General features: G+C 38.7%; 1 protein-coding gene across 1 annotated transcript in view; it reads left to right on the top strand.

Moving 5' to 3' along the window:
- The first annotated feature begins 15727 nt into the window (after positions 1 to 15727).
- CTDP1 (CTD phosphatase subunit 1) overlaps positions 15728 to 21940 on the top strand; it is a 109135-nt gene continuing 102922 nt past the window's right edge. Inside the window, exon 1 of the mRNA XM_032181766.1 lies at positions 15728 to 16036. The gene's annotated coding sequence lies outside the window, so the exon portion shown is untranslated. The remainder of the gene's footprint in view (positions 16037 to 21940) is intronic.

Genomic DNA, 21940 nt, shown 5'->3' with positions numbered 1-21940 from the left:
TTCAGTCTCTTGGACTTGTGTAGCTTTCCTTTCTTCCATTCTGAATAGGAACACAGCCAGGGCTGACTAGTGTTTCCGTGCAGAGTTTCCTTAAGTCATGGTCTAGACTCACTAGTTTTGGAATGAATTGTAAATTATCCTTTACTACTCAGCCCAAAGAGGACACCACAGAAAAGAACTTGGACTTGGGAGTTTTAGTTCCAACTGAAATTTTGATATTCCAGAAGGACAAAAATTATTCCAGAGCAGACATCTTGCATAGCCATAGCTCTGTACTTTTTGCACTTTTTTTAACAGAGCATATGAGTTCAGTGGAAATCTGATAACTCATTACAAGCTACAGAAGCTCCCTCTCATTGGGACACCTTTTGCGGCCAGTTTATAACACTTTCTTCAAAGAGCAAATGCATTTTCTTCCCCTATTCCACTGTAGCTGTTGTACGTCCTCCAGTCTTTTCTTGCAGTGGAAGTGTCAGGTGAAGGAAGATAAATGCTTGGCAACTTTCTCTCAGGCCATGAGAGAGAGCACTTCTGTGGACTCATACAGCTTTTTTATTTGTGACCTGATGCACGCTGTGCATTCATAGCTATGTCTGTTGTAAAAGCAGAAAAGCAACATATCTATTGTACTGAAAATGTCTGGTTTTTGTTTGTTTTCTTTTGTTTGTTTGTGGTTTGTTTGTTTGTTTGTTGTTTTGTTTTTGAGAGGAGAAGATATTAGTGCTGTCTGGAAATCAGAAAGGCATAGAACCAAAAAAAAAAAACACAATGTGTATAACTACATATGCCAGGTGTAGTCCACAAGTACATCCTTTATTATCAGTTGTCCTTTCAGTAACCTCTCCCTCTTGTGCACAGAGGAGTGCACACAGCACCTGCTGCTCTGAAAACAGCAGGTAATTTAGCCTCCATGGTAGTTTTATGAAGCTCTACAGCCAATAGGAAGAGACTTACAGTCCCAAGAGTCAATGTCATCTGGAGCACAAGTCACCTTAAAACGAGGTGATAAGTGTAATGCACTGTGTATTAGACACACACACACACACGCACACATGTGTCTTTTGCCCCACATCAGATGTTTTTCAACTGACCGCAGGAGCAAATGAAAGCAACAGGCCCCAGTGAGATTATGGAGTGCTACCAAACTCTTACAGTGAAGTGTTTTCCAGATGTGCTGAATGAGACTCTTTGCCACAAGCTGATGACGCAGAGTTCAGCAAGTTGTTTAGGTTCTGATGCTGCAAATGCAAAAGTCAATGGCAGTTTTGCTATTGATATACAGGGAAACAAAGTACGTCCATATTTTCAGACCACATTCAGCTTTCAATCTGCCTAGCAACATTACTGGGTTTTAGAAGTAGTATGTCACCTGAATAATACTCCCTCTAAATCCAGCCCACGGGGACAGGGTAGACCTGAGTCGCATTTAGGAAGAAAAAAGTAGAAGCAGTAAGTTCAGAGTATAAACCACAAGATGCCAGTGAGGGCTATTAAGAGCTACTGCTGTGGCAAAAATGTAAGAGGAGGCAAGTAGAGGAAAATGAGCGTATCTCTAATTGTGGACGATTGTATCTCTAATTGTGGGTGTCTGTATCATACAGTGACTAGTGGCAGGAGTAGTGGTGGATACAAGTAGCTCTTCTGGTGCAGGACTCAGCAAAACCAGAAAATGGAAAGAACTATAAAGGTGGGTGTTGGTATAATGTCATGTATGTGATCACTAGTGAGGCACAGAGCCCCAAGTCCAGTAGTGCTACATGGGATGTTTGCTGTGGGTGTCACTGATGTGGCATAGCTTCTCAAAAAGGCACCAAATAAAAGGTAATAAGCAGCACCAAGTACATCTGGACTGCAGTTATCTGAAAATGAGATGCTCAGAAAAGGATCCATGGTTTTAGTAATGTCACTAGGGATATGTGATCGAACCTCTCTGTGGACAAATGCAGTTGGACAGTTCATGCACAGTTTCAGTCTGTCCTCTACCAAACCATCTTCTGATCTCTTGCACCCTTTCCAAAACTGCTCAGGTGTTTCAAGCATTTTAACATTTAGCTAGGGGAAATTCTATACTCTGCCATTGTAGTCTGTCACTTTCTGTGACAGCCTGAGGTCACTTTTATTTATTTTTTTAAATCACATGAATGCCCTGCAAAATCAATCAATCAATAAATAAATTAATTAAAAGTTATTATTTAATACTCAGTGAATTAAGCTTTCCAAGAGACAGTGACATAAAGTGAAAAGTCAAATATGTTGCTCTGCAATCTGTCCCTTTTTAGTGTTTAGGTGTTCTAGGTAGCACAGTAAACAGTGATCAGTCCAGTAGGGTTATTCAGATTGTGTCTGTCTGGGGCTGCCCTTAGAGGGAGCTGTTCCGAAGAATCTACCCCAACCACGGTGTTGAGGCAGTCTCTCATCTGTGATCCAGTGATGTTCAAGGTTGGTGTCTGAGCTAGATGGCTGTCATAGTTAGCTACAGGAAAAACAAAACAAAATAAAATAAAATAAACAAACAAAAACTCATTTAGTCCAGAACTTTGGTAAGTCAAGATGTCAAGATGATACTCTTCCTGATGATCCTTAGAGAGAGGTTGTTACCTCCTTGTTGTGCTTCATCCCATGACCCTGCAGAAGCAATTTTCCTAAAATTATGGAAGAAGTCACTGATATTCTATCAGTGTTGACAGACAGTCTCAGCAGCTAGCAAAGGCTGGTAAATCTGTAATGTGTAATGTGTTCACAGCACATTATTTGAGCAAGGTCACCCCTTTGGAACCTCTAAACCTGTTGCCTCTACCAAAGGGAAAGATACAGAGAAATTCTGAGTTAAGTTTCTTTGATTTTTCAGCCTGCTGCCCCTACCTTAGGGAAATACCACTCCTTAGTTCAGCCCTGATGGAGCAAAATTGGAGTTAGACCTTAGGGCTTAAAATGGCACCTGAACAGGTTTACCTGAAAACACAGGACCCTTTTATAATGTTCTTCCAGATGTTAGTGACCATACTCAGACTTGGCTGATCCCGTTCAGAGGAACCCCCTATTTATCTGGTCACTTCCCTTCCAGGGTCCAACCAGGAGAAGTTCAGTATGAAATGTGGAAAGAGCTGGGATGAGGGAGAATTTAAATATGTCAGTGTTCTACATGTACATTTTCAAGAAGACTCTCAAGAGCTACTGAGACGCCTAGACTTAATAAGAGGGAAGGATTTGCATTTCCTATTGTAGTGCAAGAAAGGAATAAGAAATAGACAAAAACTAAGGTGTGATCACTCAGTGAGAAAGTTTGGTGTCCATTGTCAGTCAAGTGAAGACTAAGAGAAAATCCTGCCACCTTTCTTGTCCCAAATCAACATTGCACATCAGGCTACCTCAGCCAGCTACATTTGCCCATGTTATGGGCATGAGGTAGCATGTCTTGGTTTTTCTCTTCTCTTTCAACATCTCAGAGGTTTTAGAAAATACAGCATTTTCTAGGTTTTCTACTGATAAAAAATGTTTTTCTTCTGCTGCAAATTAACTAAACTTCTTGTTTCTTTTACAACCCAAGTCAAAATATTAAACAAGTCAGATGCTTCCTGGAAATTTTAGCTTGCATTTTGCTTTCAGCTGCACTGTGTCCTCTGCTGGCTATTTCAATGTCATTTCTTCTAGACCATGAGTCTCAGGTGGTGGCGAAACATCTTCAGTTAAATGCCACAGAATTGGTTGCTTTTTAACCTATTTTATTTCTTTGCTTTCATGGCTGTTATTTTTCCAAAATGATTATTATTCTAGAAAATGACAATTCGTGTAACCACTGAGGGCTGGAAGCTTCTTATTTGGACAGAGTTCCTGTTCTTCATATTTAATAGAACTTTATTTAATCATGAAATATAGGATCAGGCCTGCAAAGAAATGGGTCTCTACTGTAAATATGGACTCAGTTCTCCATTTAGGACAAAACTAATATTTGCCTGAGATGATTTTCACCTACAGAGAAGCTGTAGGGTTGTATTTTCTATGTAAAACACATAAAAAGCCCCTTTTCCCTCTTATTTAATTAAAATTATTACAGTAGTCTACATTCCTTTTATCTGTCTGTTCCTCCATTGAAGGTCATTTTTTTATACATTTTTCAGCTGAAATACTTGAAGTTATTCTAGATAAACCTCCAATATTTTACTGATATTATGAAAAGTATCTCAAAGATGTTTTGGTTGTTAGAACTATAATCACATAAAAAAAAAAAAAAAAAAAAGAAACACTGTACAGAAACAGTTGCTAAATATAAAAGAATGGGTAGTACCCTGTGTTTGGTAGCCATGCAGTAAGTAATGTATGATTTATTATTAACAAGACAAGTACAAGAGAAGACTGTCATCCCAAGTAGTCTCAGGCCAAAGTCTCTGTCATGAGATTTATTTGTTGCTTCTTTCATGTTCCGAAGGGGTGTGCAGCCTCAAGTCCTGTAGGCATTTTGCTTGCACCATGATGAGGTGACCAAAGTGCCCCAGGAATGTGGAGTAGAGAATTTCTTCCTGCCACAGCCCTGCTCAGATTTTTTTCTCTCAAAAATTACTAACTAGCACTTCTTAATAGCATGACTGTACGCAAGGAGTATCGAAGGGGGCTTTCCATGATATATTATTTCCTTCTGCACACCATATAGGAGAATTCAGTCCATCCTCACATTAGATAAAGTGATCTTATTAAAATTCCTGCTAATATTTATAGTAAACTTCATACTGATTTTATGGGATATGGATCAAGTATCAGAGGCACAAGGACCTCGAACTAGCAGTAATATGACCATACACTATTTTTGTGGTTTTGTGCATGTGTGTAGATATAAGACAGCAGAGAAGCCTGTTAGTCATAGCAGATTAGTTCAGTCTTTACTGACACATGAAATACAGAAGTGTAGTCCTGTGGTGGTGAAGGTTATTGAAAACTCCAAGACAGGCAAAATGAAAGAAAACACAAATGTAGAAAAATAAAGTCCTGGTCTGCGAGATGACTGAATGTGCATTAAGAACAACCACAGAGCACTGGAGAGCAGAACTTCCCCAAAGCTGAGGAGCAAAACACACAAAAGCATGGACAAATGCCATAAATCACTCTGACAGGCCTATCATTAGATTTGTAGGAAAGACCACCTAGAAGGCCAGAGGGAGGGAGTCAACAGGGCTGCATCTTCTTCTGCTGGAAAGCATTATGGCTGGAGCTACACTCCTTGCTGTAGAACTGCAGCTATTTTGAAAAGTGATAGTAATGTTTCTTTACAGTTAGTATAAAGTGGGAATTGTTTCTCATGTGAGAGTAGAACTATTTAATTTATTAGAATGGCCTCATTTATTAGAATTAGCTTTTGAAAATTCTGTTTATTAGAATAACCCAAGTGCAAAGAATTATGAAGTCATTTTATTATCACTTCAGTATCAAACTATCTTGATTATCCAGTAAAAATTATTCAATGTTTTTTCTCACAGCTTGAAAACATTGTGTTTATTTTCTTTTCAAGGAGTTGGTTTGGCCTAGAGTAGAGATAAGAGTTTTCCCTGATGAGGATAAAACAGCTTTGTTAAGTCATGTATCTCAGCAGCTTTCCAGCTGAATATTTAAACAGTACACTTTGGCAGAGAGAGATTCTGCCTTTTTCTTCTAGTGGCAAAGAGTGTATCTGACAAATATGTAATCCTCTTCTCCTTTTGTTTTTCAGAAGGACATCTATTCTAAGTTCAGTTTGTTTATTTTCTTGCTTCTTTACTTACTTCACTAGTAGGAGTCATTTATCAAAATGTTCATTTAGGAAAATTAAAACTCTTGTAACTTGTTTATAAATGATCTATTGACAAATGGTCCTGCTTAAATTTCATGAATCATCCTAACACACTATAAATGACATGCTAGAGTGTGCCAGGAGACTATCAAGCATGAGCCGTCTTTTTTTCTTGAGGCATTTCATAAACCTTGTATTGGTTTCCCATGGTTCTTGTTAGTGGACCATGCCTGCTTATGGACACCTTGCCTCTCTTTGAAGAAGAAAACAACAAAATTAAGCCAAAGGAAATTTAATGTTAATCTGATCACTGAAAACTCTAACATCATTCTTTGTGCATGGGTCATTCCTGATGCCTGGCAATAAAATTCCCCAGACCAGACTCTATATGGCTGTGCTGAATTACACCCAACATTGATGCACAGCAGAGGATGAGGCAGTGCTGAGTATTTCCAGCATCCTAACAAGTGCATTACTCAGCAATGTCTTGTCCTAGAGCCTTGTACTAATGATGAACTGAAAGAAGGGGTAAGGTAGTGTATGTTGGCTTTCTGAAGCATCAGCCTACTGGTTTAACTGATGTTTTTCCATTGTACTAACTTCTACATTTCCAGAATAAAACAGGAATTGCATGTGACATATGTATCAAGCAGTTTCATCTAACAGTTTTACGCATAACAAGATTTTAAGGACAGCGCTTCATAATAAAGAAAGGCTACTTTTATATTTCTTTCACCACGAGTATTGAGGGTTCTGTTTAATACCGGACATAAGCTTCCCAGCCAGTGCTGAGCCCCATGCTGCTGCAGTTCAAGTGCTAATGCTGTCACACCTATCTAATTTAAAGCTGTCTCAGGTGTTGCTGTGTTACACCAGACATCCATAGAGAGGTTAAGTGGCTGGCAGCTTTTCATGCAGGAAGAGAACTGCATCCTGCAGTCTGTAACAATCCATTTAACACCGGTATTGTGTTTGCCACTGGTTTCTGCTAAAACCGGGACACTGGGTTAGATGAAAATTTTTGTCAATAGACTAAAAAAGAAACAAAAGACACTGAATGGTTGAGTAAAGCAATTTCCAGTTTAAAAAGAAAATCAATATGTGAAATAACCTCTGTTGTTGTCCCTCAGTGCTTAAAATAATGAGAATACTTGTAATGTTAGTATCATGTTGGAGAAAAATGGGCAAAATATACTAGCTTTAAGGATGTAATACCATGAAAGAAAAAAACAGGACAGAGCAGCTTAGACTTGGGGATCAGTGGACCAAGATGTGTCTTTTTTCATCTCTGCCACTAATCTATTACGTATACCTAAACAAAACACTTATGTGAGCTATCTGCTTTTAAAAAAGAATTGATAAAACTCTCATTTGAGACATGTAGAATGCATTAAAAGGAGCTCTGTACACCATAATGATAATTTCTTGGAAGTATTTTAAAGTTGCTACCCAGTTTGATGCTGTGTAATTTTAGTTGCGTCTGTCTCAAGCACTAAAAGATGCCATTTCTTTTGATCAAAGATGAAAATGACAGATGCTGAATTTATTCAGGCAGATTTTTTTGTTTTTTTTTTCCCCCATCTACTTGTATTCTTTCAAAATTAATGGTGGGTCTTGTTTGTTCCATACTTTATATCCATTCCTATTTATCAAAGCAATAATTCGAGCTGGGGAAGGGCTGCTCTGACTTGGGCAACCTATAACACTTTTCCATAGCACATGATTCCTTGAATCAGATGAACCCCTCCTTCTGTTCCATTAAACTTGTACCTTAAGCCAAATTCTGCACATGATTAATCTCTTGTCATATGGACAATGGTTCAGATTTTCCTCCAAGCTTCACAGATGCAAGGAAGATAGGATATATCTATTTGGCATGTTTGATGGCAACAGGGTTGAACATGGCTGACCTGTGCAGCAGTACTGCCTTACCAGTGTCATCAGCCCTGTGTCTACCCAGAAAGGACCTCCTTCCATGCCAAATTCAATCACCTCTTTCTGTAGTGTCAACCTCTCATAATATGTTCAACAAATTCACCTGTCTTGGACAGTTGCAAAATGGCAGTAGAGTGTAGAGGTTGCTACTTTGAAGTAAAGGGCAGGGCAATATTAGAAGCTGAGTGTTCATTGCTTTAAATTGCAGGGAAGCAGCTGAAACTCCTTTTTTTTTTAAAAAAAAAAAAAAAAAAAAAAAAAAACTTTTACTTCAGAGAGCTATCGTTGTGAGGGTTTTGTACTCCAGAGAATATCTGTTGCCAGCCACCACTTCCTATGTGTATAAAGTTAAGCTGAAATTGTCCACAGCTGCAAAAATGTGTGTTAGTGTCAGCAGGTAAGGGGAAGGAAGGAAGGAGGGAAGGAGGGAAGGAGGGAAGGAAGGAAGGAAGGAAGGAAGGAAGGAAGGAAGGAAGGAAGGAAGGAAGGAAGGAAGGAAGGAAGGAAGGAAGGAAGGAAGGAAGGAAGGAAGGAAGGAAGGAAGGAAGGAAGGAAATTGGCAGGGATGTTTTGCTTGTGACTGCAGTGGCCATCAGTTCACGCAGACTGAATTCAGAGACTTCAGAACAGCATTGAACAGCACATTCTTCTTTCCTCCAATCAGTCTGTTGCAAGAAGTGTCCTTCTTCTCTGTATTTAAAATTTTCTTCATCAAAATAAGAGCAATTTGAGATTTGCATTGGGCAGCACTAAAACTATGGAGAATGTCAAATTTAAGACCTGCTGTCACAAAAGGAACAGTAGCTGGTGAAAAATATTTCTAGCAAGTACGTAGCAAAGCTTCCCTTTCCATGCAAACACAAAGCATTTTGTTCTCTTTCTAGACCAGACCTCAATTGCACAGGGAGAATTTTTATTCCCCTCTTTTGCTTGCAGGGAGCTTTATGGCACATGTTCCACCTTTGCTCCCTGGATGTTAGATTTAGCACATTAACCCTATAGCTCAATTTCCAGCTCTGGGAAGCCAGAAGGACACGCAGTGATGTGGCATTTGGGCGTAGTAGGCTCTCCTGCCTAAACTATTTGTGGCTCCAGCATTCTTGAACAGCGTGGGCTTTCCCAAAGTCCTGCCAGGAGTCTTCCCACCATCCATCCCTTCCTGGATGCGCGCTCACGCTTTCTGTTCCTGCTTTCCCCCACAACACTCCAGTTATATATGCTATAGGGCTGGCAGCCGAAAGTGTTTATCTTTGCGTACTGATCGCGGCTCTCCTCGCATCATTTTACCGCTTTCCCATCTCCGGAGCCTGTTACCCGTTGGCTGCCGGAGTGCCGCGGAGCGCAGCGGGGCCGCGGTGCGCGCAGGGCCCCTGGCGGCCGCCCCCCGCCGCTGCCACCGCCTCGGCAGCCGCTGAATCTCTGCTGCGGGAACTCAGAGATTCAGAAATCGCCTCCCGACAGTTTGTTTTTTATCGTTTTTTTTTTTTTTTTTTTTTTTTTCGTTAGGTCTGATCTGCAGAAAGACATCAAAGCCGACAATGAGGGAAACCGAGAGCAGAGGGTAACGCGGTGCCCAGCAAAACGGTAAAATTCACTGCCGCCCAGCCGAGATATGCTTCTGATAGGGAACGGCAGACACAAAACCTCACAGCTTTTCATTTCAACAGTTTTTGAACAGCCAAAAGGTAAAACGTTTGAACCCGAAGCCCATCTTCCTTGAAGTTAAGAAGTGGCCGGTTAAAGCCCGTCTTTCACGTCTGAAGCCTCGCTGATGTTTTGTTTAAAAAGTTTGGTTCAATCTCATCAGCTGCTGATCGCTGCAGCCAGACCCAGCAAATCGTGTAAGTGTGTATATGCTTAACTGCAGGCACATACGCTGACCCGCAGCTGGCAGCAAGAGTTTCAGAACACACTGCAGGTTTGACACATTGGTGCATCAGCAGGCTTATTGCAGAAGTGGTGAAAGACAGGAAAAGAAAGCTAGAAAAAGGTACTGGAAATTATTATGCAGTGAGAGACAGTATTAAACTATTTTGTTTCCTGTTCATACCATAGGTTTTAACTGCTAACACTGTAAACATTTGGACATATCCTCAGGTGAAGGACACAAAAGGACAGAGATCATACAGTTTGTACCAATGGAGATTATATATTTCCTGTAAATATATAATCTGCATCTTGTTTTCTGTTAACTGGAAAGCAAACTTCAGAATGAGAGGTAGCACCACAGGAGAGTGTATTGAACTTTGAGGTTGTCAATAGCAGTTTAGTTGTCCAGAAGTCTTGCTCTGGCTCATCCCACTATTTCCTTCTCTGGTTGGGCTTTTCTTTTTTTTTTTTTCCCCTGACATATTTACTTATCAACTCTATTCTGAATCCCTGATCCAGACAGATGTTCCTGTAGACAACAAACTGGAAGCCCTGAAAAAAAAAAATAATAAATAAATAAATAATAAATTATTCTTCCTAAACAAAGCATTTAAGTACGGAATTGATACTGAATGTGTTACTAATTTCATGGGAATCAGTTCATCAATTTAGAAGTCGTGTCCATGATTCAGCAATGTTTCTGCCTTCAGCAAAACATTTAAACACATTCTTTAAATTATATGGATTTCAATGATATTTAAGTAGCTACCTAGGAACCTAGACATTTAGATAGGTTTTTCCTTCTTTCATAGCAGGAAAGACTGATGTAGCCTTTTAGCAATTTAAGATGGAAAAGGCTGTATGGTTATCACAGTCCATCCCCACATAGGCATACAAGAGATTAAACTGGTAGGTGACACAGAGCTAGGATCTAGAGTGAACTCACCTTTATTTCACTGTGCTCCAGGGGCAGGAATCTGAAACATCCTGAGTCTTTGTCATCCCTTTATCACCAAAACACCCCCATTTATCAAAAGGTTTCATGTGTCTCCTAAGACCTTGTAAGCAGAATTTTATTGTTAAAGCCATTTAAAGTTGAAGAAAAAATATCTCTCACTTTTTTTTTTATTATTATTTTTAAGAGGTAGATCTAATCTTTATATGAATAAAAGCAAAAAGTATTTTCCCTAGATACTTTTGAAGTTTCTAAAAATGGTCCTAACTCTTGGCAAAAGTCACTGTTGCTTAGCTTCCCCAGGAGAGCATCAAGACATGGTACTGCTATGTGAAATACTCTCACTGGCAGTTACATTGGTGAGAAACTACAACATCATAGAATCAGTAAGGTTGGAAGAGACCTTCAAGAACATGTGATCCAACCATCCCCCCACTACCAATGTCACCCACTAAACCATGTCCCTAAGCAACATGTCCAAGCTTTTCTTTAACACAGGGACAGTGATGCCACCACCTAATCATATTTTCGTGGTTTTGTTGTAAAATATTTTGTGGCTTGGCCCCTAATTCTTACCTTATTTTTAAAGAAAAGGGTGTTAGGGTGAAGTGAGTTCACACAACCCCCCCTTTTTGGCATTTATTCATTTTGTTATTCTTTTTATGTTAGAAGTATCTTTATTTTGAAGTTGCTTCTGCCTTCCTCACATACCTGAATAATGCCACAGAGCAACCAGGTAACAGAGTAAAATCCATAGTGATGGATTTCATATTTTTGACATAGTTAGTCGTAACTAGATAGGAGAGTCATTCTTACAAATGCTAAGGACCAGGGGATGCATTCGGTAATATCTGCTTATTTTCTGTAATGGAGAAACTATTTACAAGACAAGCAGTCTTTAATGCTGAGTATTGTAATGTGGAAAAATATTAAGTAAATCAATACAGTAAAAGAAAAGGAGATCTCCCAGGCAGTAGTATCACTGCCATCAATTTCTTTTGAATAATGTAACTTCTAATAGTAGGTAATCATTGGGAAAACTACCTCTCTGTGGCTTTATTTTCAGATATCATACTTATCCACTCCAAAAAAGTAACTTTATGAATCCGTGCTTGCATGTGAACATATAGTTATTTGTTAAGCAGGTTTTTTATGCAATTAACATTCTAGTGTTTTTAAAGCATGTCTTTAACATACTCATATAAGCTTCTGTGAATATGTAAAAATAACTTTGATTATTTGTCCATTTATTTCACCGAGCAAAGTAAAGAACAGCAGTGTTTCCTCTTTATAGAAAATTCATGATTATTTTTTCACAGACATGATGGTCACTTAGGTAGGAGTCAGAACAAGGACTGCATATCTCCTTAGTCTTCTCAACACACAACCTGAGACAATGCAACTCATCTCCTTCAAACCATCCATACATCTTCTGAAATTGTTTCACTCTTCAATTCTGCTTCATTACAAATAGGATTTTGTTGCTTCTGTGTCCTGGTTTAAGCTGGACTAGAGTTAATTTTCACTTGCATCGTATATTCTTTTATTATTATTATTATTATTATCATCCATCCTTATATGCCCTATTAAGCTGTCTTTACCTCAATCCACAAGCCTTTACCTTTTCTTTTTTTCATGATTCTCTCCCCCATCCCTTTTTTGGGGGGAATGGTGGTATTTAACTGCCTGCTGGGTTAAACCACAACAAACTTCACCATCATAACTAGGTGCCACTGCATGCTGCAGCATGCAACTGCAACTGCACTTTGTCATTGAAGAAAAGCAACTTTTAGGGGGTAGAAATCCCCATTATTGCTGTCAGTTTCTGCCCCATACAATGTCCTGAGAATTGTTTTTAACTCTGTTGCTACTTCATATTCAGGACTTTCCTTCAGTAATATGCATCAGTGCATTTTCTATTAGCACTGTGGATGGTAAAATCTGGTAGTATAGCTCGGGTCACTTTACTGCCAACATACAGATGCTTGAGTGTTCAGCCATTTCTCGTACCCAGGAGAAAACACAACGTTATTACTGGACTTTACGTTAACTAGCTTAGGTTCTGTTTTTCCACAGGCCAGGTTTGGAACAAGCACTCAGTGCTTGTCTCTTGTGTCCTGTTGACTTGATGCAGACATTTCTCACTGAAGCACAGTAATTAGATTTGCTTTTTAGTACTTTGTAAGGTAAAACAGAGGTTCCACTTAAATTAATGTGTCAAGCCTCCAAGTACACTAAGCCTGCATCTCAGGTGCTGTCTGTAGGCGTATTCTAATCTCTTTCAACTATTGCGAGCTTATTTATTAAACATGGGGAAATGAGGCACACCTATACTAAGCTTTGGAATTAGCTCATAAAAGAGAAAGACAGTCCATCCCTTGGATCACCTTTCTTCAAATTCTCAAGAGAAAAAAAAATACCACCTTAGCAGCATGTCTGGCAATTTATCGCAGTGAACTGCTGAGCCAGGGTGAAATTGGCAAACCATGCCCTGCTGTCCATCTTTGCTGTCCGTTGAGCTCCCACCCAAATGCCTCTGCTGATGGCTGCCTGGTAGCATGCTTTATGGAGAAAGCCTGCATCCAGAGCTTTAAATGTCAAAACCAATACCTTGGATCCTGCTGGCTGCCACCACAGGTCAGAGAGTGCTGGTGTTACGTGCGACCAGATAAGCTCTGATTAAAATGTGACTGCTGCATCTTGGGCTTGCTTTGGATTCTGAATGATCTCAAGAGATAGCATGAAGTAAAGCATATTACAGGAGACTAGTCTTGAGGTGACGAGGTGGTGAAGAATCATAGCAAGTTCTGTTTAGAAGGATTTTTTATTATTCCATCACAAATTGTATCACAAATTGTGGGGCGGAAATTAAAATATGCACGCACCTTTTGACCAGCAGCATGTGATGACAGTTTTTGTGCATTGACATGGTCTGATGTTAGACATACTGTGGTTGAAATGAGTAGCCTTTAGTCCTTTAGTTTTACAATAAGCTGTACAAGTTAGCCCTGACTGTATGTGTCTACAGTTTCTTCCTCTTACTTTCTGATTCAGTGTCAAAAAGATTCTGATTCATGCTCAGGATGATTTGTGAATGTATTGTTTCATCTTTCCTGTCTGCAAGATGAGTATACAGAGATTTTGTTTGTATCCCAATAGTAGACTGCTGCTATTGTTCCAACTAGTTAGAATAGATGCTCAGAAAATGTATTAAGTCCACTCTAATAGTCTTTCATATTTCTCACAGCAGTAGATGAGTTGCATATAAAAATGTGCATCTTATGTTACACGCAGCTTTTTTGGAATATAATATCCCACTGACGTTGGCTCAACTCCCATATTCATCAAAGGCCCCTGACTTTTACAAGATAAATGGGGATTTAAATTGTAGGAAGCAATTTGCTGTGTTGCATGAAAATTAATGAAAATCTCACTGCCACTTGCTTCAGCAGTGGTAGGAAGAGTGGTGGAAAAATATTTAGCTCTGGGACTAATTAATAAACCAAGGGATTTGAATGCATTGGGTAGAACTGAGCCAGAGATTAATATGGCCAACGTTACACAAATGAAGTGTGCATACTTTGTGTAATGAAGGACATTAAAATCCCTTAAAATACAGTGATGTAGGATTCCTACACACTCAATATACAGCTGCACCAGTTTCCAGTTCTCAAACTTGAGCCTTTTGCAGAGCTCACAGCAGAGGTATGGCACATCAATTTTGCTTTGTATTGAATTTTGTCTATGGTTTTATTTTCCACTATAACATAATACTTTATGGCCAGAATCTGCTATTCTTTCTAACAATGAGCAGTGTCTTGCTTTACTGCTTTCAACAGAGCATTACACACAGCTATCACTTGAAGACAGCACTGGTGACAGAATGTAGTCCTTAAAAAGGAACTCCAGTTAATCATAACTTAAATGTTGTTAGAAAAATTGGCAAAATGCCATTGCCAGTGCTCTTTGTCTTGTTAGAAGTGAGTTGGCGGGATAGTAACATGTTCGTTTGCTCTCAAGACCGGCCCCAGTGGCAACATATCCTAGCTGAGTTGGAGAGGGAGAGGATCAGAGGCAAAAAAGGAAAGGGGAAGTTTTCACAAAAGCAAAAGATGATGCCAAAAATGAAGTACAGCGTTATAAACCAAGCTCTGCAATGTAGCGGTTGCATGGCCTTAGGCAAGATCCTTTGGTTATGTCTGTGCTCATAAACTATGGGCCAAGGCATAATGCAAAATTATCTGTGGCACTTTTGGACCTGTGCCAACTAACACTCTCCCAAGCAATTTGTAAGCATGTTTTGGATATAAAAGACTAGGAACAGTTCTTAGTAGGTAATTTGAAAGTGTCCACCTTGTTTTGGCTCAAGTCTCTTACCATCTGTATGGATGCAAGATATGTTGTGTCAGTCATCCTGGGGCCAAGAAATGGGCAATGGCACATTTTGTCATTATTTTCTATTAGTATTAGTATTATTGTATGCTAGTCATTCTAAGTCTATGTTAATCGAATAATTAGTATAAGCATAGCCTCAAAGCCCATTCTGTCTCACTTCATTCATTCTGTAATGTAGGAATAATATTGTTTGTCTACCTAACAAGGATGCTGTAGGAATTTGTACTCTTATTAAGGGTAAACCATGTGGGGAGGAGAGGGGGACAACCCACATGGCAGGTAGGTACAACATCAAGTAGAAATTATTGCTTTTCATTAAACTTTGGCATTGCTTATAAGTATGCTAACAGCATCCCTTCCTGCCTAGCACCCAGTAATTTTTGTTTTCCAATATTAGGTGAAGGGGAAGAGCTGTGCTTAATCTTAAATGAGGGGCAATCCATTTAAGAATTAGCATTTTCACCTTGCTGCACAGCTCCTACAGAAATGACTGTCTCCAAAAAAAAAAGGTTGTATGACGGATCTGCCTCTATGAAGGATCTAAGACATCCCATGGGCAGAGGGATAGACACATAGATATTTCAATATGCAGAAAGACCTGCTCATGGAAAGGTCAAAAAACAAATATTAGCTATACAAAATAACAAGTTGGCTATCGATTGTCCCTAGAGTCTACATTCTCCAAGACCTTATGAAATCAAGTTGGCAGGATATGAAAGGTACATTGTTGCTCCCACACATCTCATGCAAAACTTCAGGAAATTGCATTCATGTTTCTTACACCAACACTCACAAATGAGATTCACTTTTTCAGTGCAAGGACACTCAGAATTACATATGAAAGAGCTGCTATCCTCATACACTCTGAGATTTTGTATTATGAAGCATAGTCCTGAACAGTAAAACCAAGAATATTGGAAAAACACCAGGAAGAAGAAGAGGAGAGGGCAATCTGTCTGCTGAAGATGAGAGAATAAGAAGAGGAGTGAGGCAGTAGGTCAGACACTCCACAGGGACCGTGCAGACAGGCCCAGAAGAAAAGCCCTGACATTGTGCTTTGTTAAAGAAGAACAGGGCAGGGCCTCTCCAGGAAAAAGAAGGAAGGAATCCTAATAAGAGAAATGGTAAGTGTGTGTGCTTTGTGTAGAAGCTGTGAGGGGAGAAAAAACAAGATGGTAACATTCTAGAAAAGGCATCTTAATTTCCTATTATCATAGGAGTGCTTGAATGTGCTGTGGGCTTTGTGGGTTTTGGTTTTGGTTTAGTTGTTGTTGTTTTCCCTTTACAGCATCTTATATCTACACATACTAGAGCTTCAAGGAAGAGCAAGTTGAACATTTCCCCTTCCCTACCCCCACAGATATCACAGACAGTGTGGGGAAGAATCCCATGCATGTACAGGATTATGTAGAATGGAAGATGCATTAAATCTGATGTGTGTCCCTTCTTTCAGGGAATCAATGCTTTCATTAATTTAATAACCATAATTTATCAAATTATCTAATGCTGATGCCACTTTGCTTATGTTTTTTATTTTGCTCTTCTAATCTAACCTCTCTAGGTATCTTTGATGGTCCAGTAAGTGAGTCATGTATACTCCATTTTTGGAAAGCACTGTCTGGAAATTATTAATGTTATGATTTTGTTCAGCTGCGGTGGTTTTTTATTTGTTTGTTTTTTGTTGTTTTTTTTTTTTCTTTCATACTGAAGAAGTCTCAGAGTCCTCACATTGCCAGTGATGATACTCAGATGAGGAGCAAATGGGTGTAGAAGTTACAAACAGGTGAAGCAGGGAGGAGAGGTTAACTTAAACTGCTCAGCTGGTAAAGTACATACACTTAAACTGTGTGAAAAAAAAGCTGAGTTTTCCACGTGAAGGTTGGTTAGAATATGGTTAGCATGTACTCAACTGAAACCGCTGTCCCAGTCCAAGGCCAACTTATACACAAGAGAATTTTATGTCTGCGACTGTCTTCTGATGTTGAGGTGCCAGCAGCTGGCATAGTGTGATCTGGAGCATGATGTGTTCTCCTGCTGATGCTTGGAGATCTCTACATACTAGAGATGAGGTCCTAACAGTAAATGGATACTCAAGTTCAACTTGACAACATGGAGCATAGATGAAATCTGAGATGAGATGATGATGATTGTTCCATTTACCCTTCAAAAATCTATGAACTGTAAAATTTTTCAAGCCCCTAGAAATGCTTTAAGAGATTGATTTGTCATGCAGACTCTGTTTAATGCACATGAAGTAACACACACCTCCCTTTGCTGCCATATGTTGATTGCTCAGCTCAGTCTATTGAATTGCCCATGTCCTAAGAGAGTGCACTTCTTGTCCAGAGCATGGGTGCTGGGACAGCCATGCCCAGAAATTGTGTTTTTTGGTGGTCGTTTTGATGCGTGGAGTTTCTGTTTGGTTCATTGGTTGTTTTTTGGTTAATAAAAAAAAAATAATAATAATAATCTTACTGATTCAAATGCCAGGTTCCAAGTGTCATGCAGATACCTGGTAAAAAAATAAAATAAAATAAAATAAAATAAAATAAAATAAAATAAAATAAAATAAAATAAAATAAAATAAAATAAAATAAAATAAAATAAAATAAAATAAAATAAAAATACTGCTTTATACTTGTCCTTTGCTGATGTGAAAGCTATGAAACAAAGTGACAATGCTGGGTGTTCAGCCAACTGCTAACTACAGCCACGCTGAAAAGAGGCTGAACCACAAGAGCCAGGCTTAATTTGCACACTGAAGGAGACAACTGAGTAGGGTCTGAGTGGAAATCAAGAAAACAAAACTCTATGATTTCATTTCACAGCCTCATTGTAAAAGAAGTTTAAGAAGTCACTGCTGACAGTCAGCTTCACCTAGTGATTTTTTTTTGGTGAACCACAGGCATATGTAGCATAGGGCCTGAGTGACAGGAAGAGGAAGGTTTGAAAGGTGACTCACTATCTTGTTTGTGAGCAGAGGCAAGCACTCCGTAATTATGGGGAATATGAAATTAATACCTAGACAGCCTAGTTGCTGCCTTTTAATAATAAATAAGGGTTATCTTCTTGTGGTATAATACTGTATATAGAAATAAGCTGTCCTATAAGGAGTCTACGCATTTCCCCAGTGTTGCAAAGACACTGTATAATGACCACGTAGCAATCCATGCTCTGAGCCTCTGTGCTTCCTGCTCACAATAGACACAAAAAGTACCAACGTGGGCTAATTATTACTGCTAGGAATGACGAGATTCGTGCCTAAAGGCCTCTGAGTGCTTAGGTCAAATATTATTAAAAACAAAATTTAAAGGAAAAAAAAATCAGTCTAGTCCAGTAAGCAGAATGATCACAAATTTATTCTGTACATCTAGGTAGACAAAACTTTTCCAGAGTATCTGGGAATGCTTAAAATAACACCCTAGTAGCCTTACTACTCACAAACACCCTGCATCTTTCATAGGGAAGGAGAAAGGAATCTGGCTGCTCGTACATGTTTGAAAATGCACAGTTAAAAATCACTGGAAATCAACTGTGTGGCTTCAGCCTCCTGTCTTCTTAGGGTGACAAGGTTCCAGGGCTGGTTCATCTTTCAACATAGCTGATCTTAATCATCACAGCAAGAAGTAGGTCAATGGCAACACCGCAGATTCATTGGACATTATTTTTGGTTTTACATGCTAAAATGGCCATGAACTGTGTTGGCTGGCAACACTATTGACAGCAGCTAGTTAGCACAGCTTTCCAAGCAGTGTTGGCATTGCTGATTCATGGCCAATGTGCTGCACATCGTCATCCAGCCATGCTCTGCACTACCCATGGTCTGCAAAGACATCTCTATACCCAGTGTGTTGTTCACATACTTTTGAAATTATTTACCATCTGCCACTTGATTGCAAAAGTAAGAAATAGTTAGCACTTTCAAACCTGGTCATGGATTCTATAGTAATAAGTGACAATTAGCATGCTTTAGATAATCTGACATTTTGTCCTATCTAAAGAAAACGTGGTTTGATAGATTTTAAATTTCCAAAATATTGGAACATTACAGAGACTTTGTAAAGTCTTTGTAAAGACTTTGTGAAGGTTCCTAACTGTGATCTTTAAAGTGCATATTTGCACTGTTGGAGTATTTGCCTACCATGACTAACATCTTGTGGCCCTATCAAAAGTTATGGAGTGTTTGGTGAAATATTGTGAATAAATTTCCTTGGAAAAATCTCTTTTCTAGTTCTTCCAAAGTCCTTTTCAAGAACCTGTCAGAAATCTGTGAGAAAATTAGATGGTGCTATAAGAGAGATCTCCCAATAGCATTATTGACATTGTACTGTACCGTGCATAAACAAAAGATCAGTCTTTAATGCTGTTAGCTTCAGTCATTAAAACGTTATCTAGAGGAAATTAATGTAATTGGGGAAAATATTTTTAAGAAAGAAATTTCTTGCAAATGATCAGTTCATCTGCTGGCTTATATGCATGTATGTGTCTTCATTTCCTGTGATTAAGCACACCAAACGATGTAAAATTATACACCCAAATAATCACCTGCATAGCTGTTCTCCTTGCCTGATTAATACAGTTTCAGATAACTCAGCTCCGCGTAAAAATGTTTCCTTTAGAATGTACATTCGCAAACTACTTTACACACCTCCATAGACTAGACTAACATGTGACATCTATGTAGTCATTAGATCTTTCTCTTTTTGTTTAATTAAAAAAAAATAATAATAAAAGGGTGTTTAAAAACCACCAGGGACTTTCCTTGTCTGAGTATTGTTTCTTCTTTTACAAAGATGTTTCAGCAACCACACAGAAAGCTATTTAAAGAAAAAAAGGAAACAGCACGTTTAAAGCAAGCTGCAAATAAGCATGATTGATCTGAACTTCTCTTTTTTTTCTATTCAAAAGTTTGTCCTTCCCTTATTGTTCAGGAAAACAGGCCTGGGTGCAAAAGTATATGATGCCTAATTGTTTCTGAAAGTGGAGTTCATCTGTAAACACTTCAGTGGGAGAACACAATGACAAATCTCTCCCGTTACTCATCAGGAAAGAGCTCTTGCTGATCATTAGTGCAGTTTCCTGAGGTATCACAGTTCTGTTAGTTAAAGCTGTATTTCCAGAGTACCAGGTATCTGGCTGTTTTTTTCCTTAATTTAGTCCAGAATATTTACTGCCAGTGGACGAGTATAGTCTGAGAGTGCATTTTCTTCTGCTGGCACAAAATTAGGAAAACACGGTTAATTAAAATAACTATAGCATTTAAAATTATCTAAAGAAAGCAGATTTAATTATATCTTTCAAATACTCTGGAAAGTCAACAGGATTGCAGTATGTATCTCAGCCACTTTTGAGGTAATTCTGTTCTAATAGGTTTTATTATAACTCAGGCTCTCTCATTTTCCCCACGTTCACCAGAAGGAGATTAGTCTGGGTAGTGCAAGGGAGCTGACAGATGAAGATTGGCCCTGTATTAAGTTCAACTCAAGGAAAAATTGTGTGATCCAAGCTCTTGTCTGTCTAAAGATGGCTCTTACATCCAAACTTTCTCCCAAAACTCTAATTAGTGTCATAACTTGGGGGTAATATGAGTACAAGAAGGGTGGCTTCTTTCCATCTTTCCTTTGGAAATGTTCCATTTCATATAAATTATTAACTACCACTGGTCCAGAAATGGAAGTAGAGGGAAGAGAGAGGGGAGAGACAAGATGCCCTGACTCTCTAGCCCATTAGTTGGGAAATACAGCAGAGTTCAGAGTTCAAATACCTTCTCAAATAAGTACTTAATTATTGATATTAAGTGGAACACCCTTCACAGGAGAAGACAGAAGATTTATCCCCTATTAGCCAGTAGCCTGTGCACCTACACTACAAGAGATCAAGTTCAATGCCCTATCTGAGGCCAAAGATATGAGACTGTGTGGGTGAGAGGGTCCATATTCACCTAACTTCAGTTACCTACGTTAGGAGGCTAAGTTAGGATCTAAGGGCTCTAAGTTAAGACTAAATGAGAAGTACCTAGGTTAGCAGGCACCCTTGAGAAGCTAAGCTGTTGGCTTGGTTTAAGATAGGTCTTGGTGTTATACTAGATCCTTAGCAACTAAGTAAAAGATTGCTTAGACAAATACACTGTGCAGTACTAGAAACCCACTTTTTAAAACACATACTGTATGAAACATATGCAACATTAAAAATGTTAAAATGAATGTTAAATAGTACTAACTACTCTGGAAAAAAAAAAAAAAAAAAAAAAAAAAAGGTTCAATGGGTCAGCCAATTTTCCTGCAACTGACATCTACTAATGCTGTTCAGGGTATTCCCCTGGCATGAGGATGTAACTGTCATCTTGCTACTAAGGATGTATTCATCATCCTCACTGACCACAGAAGTAAGAGTAAGACATCACTTGGTTAACTTCATAAGGAATCTTTGTCTGGAATAACTGTATATGTATATATGTGTGTGTGTGCATGTGTGTGTATACTTTTTTCACAGTGATTACAGAATAAACATCTATTGAAATACTTCCAAGACATGGTACTTAATATATGCAAAAATTCAGACAACTGCGTGCAGATTTTAGCCTGTGAATATCTATGAGTAAGGTCTGTTCAATTGCCAACCAGTGTTCTTCTGTTAAAATATCTTTAATTAAAAAAAAAAAAAAAAAAAAAAAAAAAAAAAAAAATAAATGTAAAAGAGGTTGATGGGATGATGTAATGAATTTCTGCTTAATCCCAGTACTGAAAAAAAATGATAGTTACAAAAACCTCTTACCTTTCTCCTCGATGTGTTTGAAATTTAAGGTTAATGTAAAGAATCGGATTGCTATTGGAAGGAGACAAGAGATATACATGTTTCAGCTGATCTACGCTTGCACATAAGAAGAAAGATGAGCCAATGATAGGGAAGAGAATGAAGCTATTAGTGGATTGTCAAAGGAAAGGAAGTGCTGGAGAAGAGGTTTTGGAATTAGGAGACTGATAAACATAAATTCTGGTCAGAAAATTTGGAGAAGGGATTTCCCAGAG

The sequence above is a fragment of the Aythya fuligula genome, chromosome 2 (genome assembly GCF_009819795.1).
Source record: "Aythya fuligula isolate bAytFul2 chromosome 2, bAytFul2.pri, whole genome shotgun sequence".
NCBI classification, from domain to species: Eukaryota; Metazoa; Chordata; class Aves; order Anseriformes; family Anatidae; genus Aythya; species Aythya fuligula.
Note: the sequence above shows the minus strand (reverse complement) of the source record. Positions and strands in the feature narration are given on the sequence as shown.